The sequence below is a fragment of the Clytia hemisphaerica genome, unplaced genomic scaffold (assembly GCF_902728285.1).
Source record: "Clytia hemisphaerica strain Z4C2 unplaced genomic scaffold, Clytia hemisphaerica genome assembly, whole genome shotgun sequence".
Taxonomy (NCBI): Eukaryota; Metazoa; Cnidaria; class Hydrozoa; order Leptothecata; family Clytiidae; genus Clytia; species Clytia hemisphaerica.
In genome coordinates this window covers 215,519-229,873 of record NW_027103699.1, presented here as the reverse complement: position 1 = coordinate 229,873, position 14,355 = coordinate 215,519, and the positions used below count along the sequence as shown (strand labels likewise).

The 14,355-nt window shown below is 33.8% G+C and overlaps 1 long non-coding RNA gene across 1 annotated transcript; it reads left to right on the top strand.

Annotated features, from left to right (window-relative positions):
- Positions 1-6,613: 6,613 nt before the first annotated feature.
- On the top strand, positions 6,614-7,554 carry LOC136804016 (uncharacterized). Its single transcript, XR_010846226.1, has 2 exons — positions 6,614-6,793; positions 7,156-7,554. It is a non-coding gene; the product is annotated as an uncharacterized lncRNA (long non-coding RNA).
- The last annotated feature ends 6,801 nt before the right edge of the window (positions 7,555-14,355 follow it).

Below are 14,355 nucleotides of genomic sequence, written 5' to 3'. Positions count from 1 at the left end.
ACTCCCAATTTTGCCCTATCAACTTTATCAGAAATTATATTAATAGGGCTGAGATCGTTAACGATGATGAGTTTTTGTTCAGGGGAATGTCTTTCTTTAAAACTTTGAATGACCACAAGCTGAAACGTCGAAATAAGCCTACTTCTTATTCTACTGCAAGATCAGCAGTCCTGAGTCTTGTGAAACGAATCGGGGTCAATGAAAAGCTATTTGGGACCCACAGCATGCGTCGTGGAGGAGCCACATTTGCCGCAAACAACGGGGTAAAGGATCATCTTTTCCAGAAACACGGTAGATGGAAATCTGTCAGTGCTAAAGATGGCTATGTGGATAATAATCTGAAACAACTGATGTCTGTTTCTTTGGGGCTAGGCCTCTAAAAGTTTTATAGTATATGATGATTATTTAGAGCATTTGATGTCTAATTCTGTAAGGCTAGACCTCTGATGTTATTTCTTATATATAGATCGCGTTCTTCTGCTACAACCATTTACAGGGCTTTCTAGACGACCCACTAACGTGATAAGAAGAGATGAAAGTAAAATGATAAAACAGTCAATCCAAACAGTTTGGAAAACGTTAACTTAAAAATCCATGTGGAAAGTACATTTTTCTAAGATTGAGACCCTTTCTTGGAAAACTAGACTTTTTGGGTTGGAAATTTTTGTTTCTCCAAACAGTTTGGAAAGCGTTAAAAATCCATGTGGAAATTACGTTTTTGTACCATTTTCTGCGCATGTCCTTTGAGAAAAGCACAAGCGAGTTTTCGCTAAAAACTGTTTTGATATATAGCTAACCTAGATATTAGGCTATAATGTGAGCAGTCAAGCTGTAAGTTTCCGTCAGGTGAGGCGTCCCTTTGGAGTGGCCTCGGTCAATCGCAGTGAGTTCGCACAGTGCAGCACATAGGGTACTTGTGTCATAGTTTCAAATGGTGCCCTGCTGAGCTGTGTGAGTGATCTAAGATCAACCACGTATCTGTGCGAACAATAACGAGAGATTGACCGGGAGCCATTGAGCCTAGGCTAGCGAGTGACTGTTTACAAAAACAAAAACCTTGTTTAAGTTTCCAACCTTGTTAAATTTGGATTTTGGCTTTTTTCAACCTGGATTTTTGAAAATTCCAAGCCATGGAAAATGCAACATTTTCAACCTTGGAGAATGTCCCACATTTCCAGGTTGGATTTTCCATTAGATTTTATCTTTTTTCCAACTAAGGGAACTTGGTAGGGTGGAAGATATTTGGGTAGGGTATGAAAATTTTTACTCTTTTTTTTTGGTAGGGTATGGAAAAAAGATTGTAAGTTTGGGTAGGGTATGAAATCTTTTGACAACCAATATCTCGTCGAAATACGACGAGTTGGAAAGACGTTTTTCAGATAGTTTTCAAATCGTTTAAAAAACCTTGTAGTTCTTGTTTTACATTTCCCGTAGAATATATTTTTATACTCTTTCATGGAATTGCACTAATTTTTAATAAAGGAAATTTTGAAAATATTAACCCACTTTTCATGGAACGAGACAGATGATGTGGAATTTTTTGGATACAACAATTTTGTTCTTGTAGACACCATTTTTGCGTCGGTATTTCATGTACTCATAAACCTCGTTGGAGGGTATAAAAGTTTAACCTCCCTTTTTGTCAGGGTAAGAAAATTTTGTGCGAATTTTTGTCAGGGTATATAATTGAAAGTCCCCCTAAAAATATATCTTCCACCCAGGTATGTGCTATACTTAATGACCGCTCCCTAAGAAAACTTGAAATTTCCAACCTTGGAAATCGAAAATTTTTTCCTGTATACAGTCTCTCTGATTTCAAAGAGTCTTGTCTTTGACCGCTTTAGTGCCATACATGTTTTTTTTTTATAAGCATAACGCTTATAAGCATATGAAGGCTCAGATTTGCAGATTTCCTAAGCATAACATAAGCATATACGCTAGCCTGAAATATTTTTCAAGTAGTCAATCTCTTTCTATTCAGAAAGGTTTGCAAGTGGTCAAGTAAAAAAATACATTCCACGGCTAGCCACATTCCGCTGCTTAGAAATTTAAATGCTTTTTGAATCGAATATTAACAAAATTTTAAAGATTTTACTAAAAAATTTGGTTGGGGGAATCAAAAGCATAACAATTCTTAAGCATATAATAAGCATATTCTATGTCTGGATGCTTTGAAAGCTTAAGCATACTCGAGCCTGACCAAGGGGCATACACTTGCTTATAAAAAAAAAACATGTAGTATTGATATATTACTACATATATTGGATTATATGATATTGATTTATAAAGAAGTGTTATTGTCAATAGCATTTATAAATATACATTTATATTTACTTTATTATCTTGCACATTGTAGGCTTCCTAGACGACAAGAAGAGATGAAAGTAAAATGATAAATAAAGTTATTTTCGTTTGAGTTTACGAATTAGAAAATAAGATATATCAAAAAATGATTGTGATTGCTAAGTGAGCAAAACGTGGTTCATTTCATTCAATTAGGTTTTTCCGTAAATAAAATTTTAACCTTTTGGACCCGAATGCCGTACATATACGTCCTTGAGACGTTCCGAATGCCGTACATATACGCAATTTGATAGGCATGTCTTTCTCGCGCAATATCTTTAATTGGCTTGCTTTCTGATCGTTGAAAAATAGAGAAAAAGAAAGTAGAGAGTCTAAGCTTTCCGTTGATATATAATGATGTAATGTTATGATCACGGTGTGAGTCAGCACTTTTCAAATAAAAACACTGATTCAAGATGGTAGACGGAAAAACACTGATTTTGGAGAAAAGTGAACAATGTATGAAAAGCCCTTGTGACCAGTAGAATTGTTTTTGGATGCTAATTTTTGGTATATGGCTTCATGAGTAAGAATATATTGATAAAATAGTAAAGAAATATTTTATAATTAACTTTCCCCCGCTTTTTTTTGCATAGAAAGTGAAAAATGCCAAAAAAGTGACATTGTCGAAAAATGAGGAAAAAAGCATTGGTGTATGTAAAGCTACCATTTAAGTTAGAATACTTTAATTGAACTTGTACCCAACCTAAAAGCTGCAAAACTTAATTAGCTTTTCAGGGATAGTTTACTTTTTGCCAAAAGATTTCTAGTTCTTGAGTCATGGCAAATTTCCCAAACCCCGCGTTTTCTCGTTTACCCGATTCCGCAACTCCGCCAATTTTTTCTCCAATTTCCGTCAAACCGTCTTAAATTGAACCAAAATTCCGTCACCGAAAATTCCTTTGAAATTCAATATTTTTGTCGAAAATCCCGCAAATTTTGAATATCTTTAACCAATTCCGAAATTCCGCAAACTTTTTTGCTAAATTCCGTTTTTCTGCACTAAAATTGTCTAATTTTCCGTCTCCGTCAGAGAACCCAATTTCCGTAATTCCGTCTAAATTTTCGCCAAATTCCGCCACTCCGTCCGAAAAAAGGGCCGATTCCGCTCCTCCGCCAACCATGAAACCCCCCCTGCTAATCCTTGTCGACCATCTTCAATTTTTTAATTTTGACGTGGTTGTGAAATATAAATTTATTTTTCATCTCAAATACTAAATTAAAGATATTTAAATTACCATCGTGCACCCATTTTTCTCCAAAAGTTCGTTTAGTTTGGCTAGTGGTCAAAATTCAAAATTCAGCATTTTTTCACTTCAGCCATCTTTTAAAATACCTTGCTCTATCTTTCTGCCAAAAATAAAAAAAAAAAACTAGAGAAGCAAATTTGCACCAAGTCCCAAAAATCCTATTTTTGGGCAATCTTTGGTCCAAATTTGCCCCAAAAATATTTTTTTCGAAAACCAGGCTCTGTTCACATTTTAGGCATTGTCATTTTGCATCATTGTGCAAAATATCATAAAAAGCTAATGAGTTGATCCCGAGAAAAGTTTGTAACAGACGGACGGACGAACGAACGGACATCGATTAATTTATAGGACCTCAGAGGTAGGTCCAAAAATGTCTGAGATTCCGGACTTTGACCAGTTAAAAGAGACTTTACACGTGTTACGGGTACCCAACATTTTGTCTCCATTTCTTCAGGCAGTATAAAAAAGAGCTAACCAGCAGTTCTTTCAAAAAGACAAATAAACAAGCAAAACAAAAAGCATAGAAAAACAAAAAGTAAAACTGTTCAAATTTCTGTCTATAAAGAGAATTACAGCTGACGATGATTAGTGAAACAAAGAGGAAATTGAAGAAACTTGGAGGACTAGACCCTGGTACGATGCACAGGTAACGAAAGAACGGGTTAATATTTACAGGACCTCCAGGTAGGTGCAAAAATGCACCACGGAATATCGCTGTCTGCGTGAGGGCGTTCTTACAATGAAGAAAGGAAAAGCATCTCTCTCTTGTCAAAAAGATTATATTGAAAAATGTCATTAAATATTTCCCGTTTTCCAAAAGGGAAATATTTGTTAAATTCTCCATCATAATAATTTTCAGTGTCAAAACGCCTTCCGTACGCCCTGACTGACGCCCGTTTTATTTAGGGCCTAAAGAAAGTCTACTTTATAAGAATCAAATCAATATCTCTTGATTGAAGACAATATGCCTTTCGGTAATTAATCCTTACAAAGTAAACAAATGATGGCGAAAAAGTTGAGCATATTTATTTTTATTATAAGCATCTACTTTATAAGAATCAAATCAATAACTCTTGATTGAAGGCAACATGCCTTTCGGTAATTAGTTCTTACAAAGTAAACAAAGGATGGCGAAAAAGATGATCATATTTATTTTATTATAAGCATCTACTTTATAAGAATCAAATCAATAACTCTTGATTGAAGGCAATATGCCTTTCGATAGTTAATCCTTACAAAGTAAACAAATGATGGCGAAAAAGATGAGCATATTTATTTTTATTATAAGCATCTACTTTATAAGAATCAAATCAATAACTCTTGATTGAAGGCAATATGCCTTTCGGTAATTAGTTCTTACAAAGTAAACAAAGGATGGCGAAAAATATAAGCATATTTATTTTTATTATAAGCATCTACTTTATAAGAATCAAATCAATAACTCTTGATTGAAGGCAATATATCTTTCGGTAATTAGTTACTAGAAAGTAAACAAAGGATGGCGAAAAAGATAAGCATATTTATTTTTATTATAAGCATCTACTTTATAAGAATCAAATCAATAACTCTTGATTGAAGGCAATATATCTTTCGGTAATTAGTTATTAGAAAGTAAACAAAGGATGGCGAAAAAGATAAGCATGTTTATTTTTATTATAAGCATCTACTTTTTAAGAATCAAATCAATAACTCTTGATTGAAGGCAACATGCCTTTCGGTAATTAGTTCTTACAAAGTAAACAAAGGATGGCGAAAAAGATGAGCATATTTATTTTTATTATAAGCATCTACTTTATAAGAATCAAATCAATAACTCTTGATTGAAGGCAATATATCTTTCGGTAATTAGTTATTAGAAAGTAAACAAAGGATGGCGAAAAAGATAAGCATGTTTATTTTTATTATAAGCATCTACTTTATAAGAATCAAATCAATAACTCTTGATTGAAGGCAATATGCCTTTCGGTAATTAGTTCTTACAAAGTAAACAAAGGATGGCAAAAGAGATAAGCATGTTTATTTTTATTATAAGCATCTACTTTATAAGAATCAAATCAATAACTCTTGATTGAAGGCAATATATCTTTCGGTAATTAGCTCTTACAAAGTAAACAAAGGATGGCGAAAAAGATAAGCATGTTTGTTTTTATTATAAGCATCTACTTTATAAGAATCAAATCAATAGCTCTTGATTGAAGGCAATATATCTTTCGGTAATTAGTTATTAGAAAGTAAACGCAAAGGATGGCGAAAAAAGATGAGCATATTTATCTTTATTATAAGCATTTTCTTTATAAGAATCAAATAAATTTCAGAATTTTTGGCGTTTTCACTGTGATAGCATGTGAGCGATAACTTCTCTTTTTGAGATGTGAGCGACCGTCTATCCCATGTCATCTCAAAAGTAAAGTTGAAACCAAGCTTTCTTCCTCCAACTTAAATTTTATCGAAAAACGAATTTAAAATCTACACATGCGTAATTTTGCTTACTTAGGGATATTTCCATAGGAAGCTCTGCGGGGCATTCTTAGCGACAGCTACTTGCTAGTATATGTCAATAATGACCTTCATTTTTAAGGAAATATTTAGTCGCAATTTTCCACCCCTGGACGTAAAAATTTCAGCTTAAACATGCTTATAAGCGTTATGCTTATAAAACAGAACGAGTGTATAAGTAAAAATTCGAAAAATAATTATGTGCATTTTGCAGAAAAAAATGTTTCAATTTCAAACGAGAGAAATCTGGAGAAATAACATTCCTAGGCAAAGTTTCTCATTACATGTTAAATTTTTTTTTGAAATTACCTGGTAGAAATGAAAAGTTTTCATTCGTTTTTCGTTGTTCATTTTCAACCTTATGTGTTACATCGCAACGGTTTTGCCACTCTATCTGGTTGTTAGGCAAGAAAAACGTGCTGTAAAATGTAAATTTACTTTGCATTCCAAATATACAGCATTAAAAATATCTTTGTCATGGTGCATTCGTATATCTCGAATCCAGTCCCTTTTTGAGAAAAAATCCATCACGAATTTGAAAATCATGTCATTAAAATTGATAAGAACAAAGGAAAACAATAGGTGTTCTTTCACAAAATATTCAAGAAAATAATCAGCATAAATAGAAGGAGTGTGATATGGAAGAACATCATCAAACTGAACATCATCCACCAAGCATTGAAAGAACAATCAAGCCAAGAAAAGTAAGTTCATTTAAGTATTAATAAGGCGTTTTTGAAATATTGAAACACCATCACTATTTCAATGAGACTTTACAAGAACAAGAGGTCAATTCTCAAAGTCCGGGGTTACTAGGGTTGACTAGAGTTGAGGCTATGTACAGATGAGACCCCTGAAGTGAGATCCGATCATTGGTGAGACTATTTTTTGGCAAATTTTACAAACGTTTTACCGTTAAAAAGTGACCCTTACAAAGGCTTTTTGAGATATTTGGCCTCAAATTTCATAAACTTTGACCCTTACCATTTTTGCTCAAGTATCTCCCTGGTCTCAAAGAAGAAAGAGTTCGATTAAATATCACAGTTAACTTTCTTTTTTTCTTTAGTTTCAAGCATGAAGCTTTTCATCGTTACCGCCTTGTTGGTTTTAGCCACCGTCGCCGATGCTCAGTACTGCGATGGGTTTTGTCTTACATCTAGAGATTGCTCATGGATGGATGGATGCGAATGCAATCCCTTCTTAAGACGCTGTGTACCGTATTTCAAAGATGAAGGATTGAACAAGAGAGATATCTGCTCAGGCTTTTGTCATACATCTACAGATTGCTCTAAAGAATGCTTTTGCAATACCTTCATTAACCGCTGTGTACCGCTTTTTTAAAGGTGTCGGTCAACACGTACACCTACCCCACATCCTGACGACATATCAATTTGATCTTAATGATTTATCTTATTTTCTTTTTTGTAGTATTTGAGGTGGACTAAAATAGAACTATGAACAAAATAACCATTCAATTTCACTCATTATTTCCCCTCTTACCCGAAACTCTCATAGCGTCCTACAGGTTTTAGGTACCCTCTAAAGATTTAAACGTTTTCAGGTAGCCCCCGGGGTTTGGTACCCCCAAGAAAATATGTTGATTTAGGTACCCTCTTATCAATTATAGTTAACTAACAGAATTTCTGCTTTTTTGTCACTAAAATCAATTTTTCTGAGCCTATTAAATTTCAACTTTTTACTTCTGATTATGACTAAATGAACCATAGAAGTTAAAACTTACTTGCCCTCGTTAGGACGTGGTCGTTCACCCTACTCTACAAACACCCTCTAAGGGCGTGAAATATTATAGCTGAGGCGGTTTTGCCAAAAGTGGTGATATTATAATATTTTTCGACGTGAAATTTTATCCTGATTATTGACCTAGGTAGCTTCAAAGAGATCAAATTCAACATTACATTGGAATTGATAAATCAAATTTGAGTCACCTTGTCCGATTAAAGGGAATTTCCCCAATTACGAAAATCCGTAATTTTTTTACAGCAAACATATGATATTTCACAGAAAAGTGCTACTAAGGGGTATTTCGGGTCCCATATCTTCCGAAGGACTTTCCTGTTCGCCTTGAAATTTAATAAACTTCTTAACCTAAGGTTGAACTACCACTGGTGTAAAAATGAACGTTATAGCATAAGTAGAAAAAAAGCTCAATTTTTGCAATCGCAAATTTAACCACTAAAAATCGCAAATTTTTCAACCAAAAATACATTCAAATATAGCGCTTTTGATTCTCTAAAACAAGCAAAAAAAATAATTATATTTGACTATCAAAAGTTACAGGCATTCTTGTTTCCACTGCCAATTATATCTGGACAGACTTTAGGCTTAAAATCAAAATCATTAATCACTAATTTAGTGGCTTGCCATAATTTATCTAAAATTATAATGGTGTAATTTAACCTTCACAGCTACTTTAATAGGTCTCAAAGACATACCTATTATAGATAAAGTTTACGGGGAAAGGTATCTAAAATCACTCCCCTTTTAATGAGTTCCGGGTAGAAAAACGATTTCTTTGGAAATCAAACGATGCTAAGTTTTGAGCATTTGAGATTTTTTTTTCTCTAAAGAAACGATCAAATTAGCCTGGATATCCAGGCTGTAATCTATTTCACAGTCTAGTTTTTGATATTTTATGTTCTGGTTTACAGCCTGGTCTCCCTTAGACAGGAGAACCGTCGTGTGTTTTTTTATAATTTGATGTACACAAGACGGGTTCGAGCTGTGAGTCCAATATTGGACTCACATTTTTTACAGTGGGAAATTCGAATTTAGTGCTGTCCTCACTTACTAAAATAAAATCCAAATTTCGAAAGTTGCGCTTTCTCTAAGAAAGTGTGACCAATAAAAGAATAACAAAATTTGATTGGCTATGTTTTCAACCGTTATTAGGATCTGAGAAATTCAAACTCTTAGCCCATACCATGCTATACATTTCGCCATCAGTTTATCAAAGAAGAAATCATAGCATGGATTCCCAGGCTAGGTCTCCCTAGAGCGATTTGCTTGCTTGCGATCACTTCGCTAAAACCGTAAGGGCCAATCTACACGGCGTTGTGCAATTCTAAAGCAAAAATAGGATAGTCCTCCAGTTGCTAGTGAAGATAGGGCTTTCTGTTACATGAAAACATGAAAAAGAAGAAAACAGAGGCAAGTTCATTTTCCAAGAAAACATGGTTGGTCATGATAATGCATCTAAACTTTTTTATGGACTTTGGTGTAATCTTTGGATGTTTTAAATAGTTTTAGATCTTGTAAGGCCCTTGTAAGACTGCTTTTTATTAATTTCTGTTTTGCTGCCCTGGGTTGGCTAGGAAACATGGGTTTTCACTTTCATTTTCTAGGGAGAGACCAAGCTCTATAATTTTAGAACTTTGTATGTTGAGGCATAGTATAAGAAAGCCGCGGCTGGAATATCTACCGCATTGTCTTTTCAGTTAATTGCTGTTCCATCTCTGTCTCCGAGCTTTATAAGAACATCAAGATGCTTAGTTTATCATTGGTAGATAGTTTTTGAAATTTTTGTCTTACTTTCCTTCACAAAAAGTTTTTTTGTTGCTAGACATTTTTGAATCTGTACCCAATAGAACACTTGAACTAATTTTGGACATATTTTAGGGGTATTTTGTGGAAACAATAGTTTTTCGCCAAAATTGAAATTATAAGAACTATATTCAAGATGACAACTTTCCTGTCAGTTTAAATGATAAATTTTGAAGGTGCTGGCTTGAAATTTTCACAGTATTATCTTGATGTACTTTTTCATTGATTTCTAAAAAGATTTTACTGAAATATTGTGAAGGCATTTCGAGGCACCTCATTAAATTTTGAGTTCTTTCAACCCAGCCATTTTGTGCTTGTTTAATTTTTTTAGTGTTGATTTTTCCTTTACAATGATTTTATAATATAAGTGTATTATCAAGGGCATATCATTAATGTCTAAAACGCACTGAGAAGTAAGTATTAACGACAAACCAATAAAATTTACCATTAAAGATGCTACATTACTTATGTGGCCCCCAAAACGGCGATCGAATTTGAAATTTCTCTCAAATCTAGAGGAAAACAGATTTTACAAAAATTTTTGCTGCATGAAAACCTTTAACATCTCTACTTTATTTCCTGGAAGTTCTTTTTCAAAATTTTCAATTTCAACAATATTTTTCAATCACTTAAAAGATAGGTAGCTTTTTTCTAATGGCCCCCAAAACGGAGGTTTGAAATTTTAGCGATTTCTCGAGATATTTTTAAGATATGAATACAAAATTTTGACCATAGTTTTGAAATATGATATAGAGGGTTTTGGGCATTAATTTATTTGATAAAATTTTTACAGTATACCCCTGGTTGTCAAAATGCAGGTCTGGGGCCCCCAAAACGGAGGTGTAGTTAAAATCAAATTATTAAGCCCAGTGGTAATAGGGGGAAAAACTATGAACATATTTGGGTTTTCCCTTAAATTTACGACCCGATGGATGTAAAATTTATGATTTTTATGAAATATTTCAAGATTTTCGATATTGCAAATTCGAAACTGAAAATTTAGAAATTTTCAAAATGACAATTTTGATTTAACAACTTCTTAATCAAGTTTTTGAAAACAAATCTCTTTTGAAAATAGTTCCATTCATGTATGGAATAAGCTGTGAAAATTTTAGAAAAAAAGCTTAACTGAAACTGAAAATATTAAGCTTTAAAGATATTTTTCTCCTATATTTTGCAAAAAAATGACAGAATTTGCCGTTTTTGCTGATTCAGCGAAAATTTTTACATACAATGCTAATTTTTTGTTATAAACTATTAACTCAAGGTGATAGGAATAGAATTCCAAGACTTTTTGCTTTTTCTCATATTTAGAATTTTCGGTTTTGTCAATGCTGATTTTAGGGCTCCAAAATACTGGTTGACCTTCAAGATGCTATATCTTTTACCCAGCCTCTAAAGTCACAGATGTATTTGCATTTTGTGAACGGCATTAGGTGTAGAAAGTTTCCTATACCCCGTTTTCATAACTTATTTTCAATATCCAAGGAGCTAGAGTGAGTTATATGCAATTTTTATCTAATTTTGGCGTTAAAATATTTCCTTTAGACGCAAATATGTTATTTTGAATCTGTCTCAAACCAGCAAAAACATGCTCATTTTTAAGTATAACCATCATTCTTTCAAAATAAACAAAAATCGTTTAATTCTGATAAATCGACAAGTCAGAATCTTCATTTTAATGAAAACCTCCGTTTTGGGGGCCGTCTCCGTTTTGGGGGCCATATACTGTATTTCTTGATCAACAAATAGTCATCAAATACGACAGAGATAGAACAACAGAAATTCAGATGTTATCATTCCAGCCGCGGCTTTCTTATACTATGGTTGAGGTAAATTTTGTTTTTTCTAAAATTTTGAGCTTGGATATCCAGGCTACGATCAAATACGATAAAAAAATGCCACGGGAACACGAATGAAAGGCGAGCTAAAAATAAAAAGGTGTTGCAAGTGGCTCTGGGTACGAGATTGGTCTGGTTGAAACTTAGTGATTTTGCCGAAACATTTATACAAATCATTGTCATTTTAATTAACCACATATTTGAGAGAAAAAGAAAACGATAGTCTGTCTAAAAAAAAAATTTACGCGTTTAATATACATCTGTGTTTGTCCCAAATACATACATAATTGGTCAGCCGAAGCTGAGCATTCAAATAGGTAAAATTTTCTTCTACTACTACTTCTTCCATCATCATAAGACGGCAAAAAAAAAATCCGATTTCCCGATCTCACTTTGATTTCTAAACTTTCTTCCGATCGGGTTAACTTTTTGGGTACTTTTAGCGTGCGTTGTTTTTACAGATCATAATGTGTTTCAAGATGGCGGCTCTTAAAGCGATAAGTCAGTGTTGTACCAAAGTATTTCCAGTGTAAATCTGTTGCAGCAAGCTTCAATTTCTGTCATTTATTTTTTTAACTCGGCAAATCAAACACATGATTTTCATCTAGGGGATTCTTTTTCTACATCTTTTGAAGGTTTAAAGCCGTTTGCTCAAGTTTTTGTTTATGTTGAATTTTCTGATACCTTAAGTGGATTAAATTTCGCGTGGATTAATTTTCGCGGTTTTCGCGATTTTTGGCCGTTTTCGCGAAATTTTGTCCACGCGAAATATTTAAATTCTAAAAATTGGCCAAAACCTCTAGGAAAATGAAAGAAATCGGGTGAAAAAGAGGCTGATTCGCGAAATTTTGTCCACGCGAAATTTTTAGATTCTTGATTCGCGAAAAAAAGTCCACGCGAAAATTTATCCACTTAAGGTACTTTTTATTGCTGCTTTTTATTAGGTTTTGCAATAAAAACATACTTTTCCCTCTAGGTGGGATTGATGGTGTTATAATGTTATTGGAATTTGATAAAGTTTACAAAAGTACAGCTACTGTCTAAATTTGATAAAGACTGGATGCAATCGTGCTTTTTTGGACTTGGTTTGGACGTGTTTGATAAGGCGAATCGCAAAAAATTGATTGGTTCCCGTCATTTCTACTTTAAAAAGTGGGGGTCATTCGGTCGGTCGGTCGAAAATATTTTTCTTTTAAGAAGCAGCTACATCTTGTTGAAAGGGAATCCGTGTGGACTGATCCGAATTAAGAAATTGGTTTTCGGTTTACTCTCCATTAGCATGCGGCTTGCTACTTCGATTTGAAAACTTGTGAACACAGAGCGTGCAGAGGTCAACAGTGGAAATCCAGCAAAGCAGCGGAAAAGCTTTCCGACTCTCCAACTCTACCTGCTGACCGTAAATCAGGGTCGGTCAGATGACGGGAACCAAATGATGACATCACATCTCCTATTATTGGACTTGCAAAATTAAGACAAATGGTCTTTGGAATTTGATCAATTATATTAATATTAATATATACAGTTCTTGTTGAAATTGATCAAACTATTTTTCACGCAGTTCCGGACGCAGATTGTGTTTTTCTAACCTTTTATAACCTTGGTGCACGTTTTGACTGAATGATGGAATGGAATGAATGGCAATAACAGTTTATACATATCTCTTATCAGACTTGCAGAAAGCGGACTGCAGAAAGTTATGAAAAATGGTTTCTAGAATTTAATGAATTATACCGTCAAGTACAAAATTTATTTACGAAGACTGGATGTAAATTATGTTTTTTCTGACCTTGCCAAATTTTGGCTTTGACTGAATAGCAGTCAGTTTTTACGTACCTCATTGGCCTTGCAGACAACTGACAAATGGTTTCTGTAATTTGACCAAGTCTACCAAAATACAGTTCCTGTTGAAATGTTATAAATATGAACTACGTTTTGCAAAGATTTTGATGCAAATTGTGTTTTTCTGGAGTTTGCGCTTTGTGACTTAAAGTTTGTAGCTTGTTAGTTTAAAGTGTTATTGGGGTTTTATCAAGTAAAACAAAAAGTACAGTTTCTATGTATATTTGATGGATATCTTTATTTTGGTTCTGACGTTTTGGCAATTTTCTAATTTATTTCTGGATAACACTTTGGTCAGATATGGATATTGTCTACATCCAACAGAAAAAATGTATCATAACTGACTGGAATGAAATTAACAAAAAGTTTAATTACACTATGTTTCTCTTTTATTTTATAGTAATGAACTATAGCTTAATTGTTTGATATCGTAGAAACAGTGCTACAATGCTAAAGAGAAGTATACTTTGATCTTCTCGTGGGGGGGGGGGGGGGTGGATAATTTTAAATCAAGTTATCAAATGTTTCACATTTTGTACATTATTCAACATTTTTAGTCTACTCTGTTTCAGTACATCTCTTACATCTGTTAACCCACTTATTAAAGCTATCTAGCTAAGCTCTATTGGCTGACCTTCCAGCCTCGGCTGGTTTATTGCATTTGCTTTGAAAAGATTGGGGCGATAGTAATCAAATTACGAAAGCTGTTTAATAAAAAAACATCAGTTTTAATCAAGGGTAAAACTATATAAAGAAGAAAATGAAGTAGTAAATATCATTAAAAGAAACTTTAACTGTCGAAGAAGAAGAATATAGGAAGTCTATAGGGGTCTGCGATTCAGACTAAAAGATCAACCCCCTCTGAACTGTTAATTGGCCTGAACCGATCACCCCCGTTCCTAATTTGATCACTAAACCTCATTTTTTATCTTCCTGGTCTTTAAAGTTTCAACGAAACAGAATCAAAATGCTATAAAATTCTCACTGGGTCAGTAAGACAAGGGATACATTATTTAAAGGAAAGA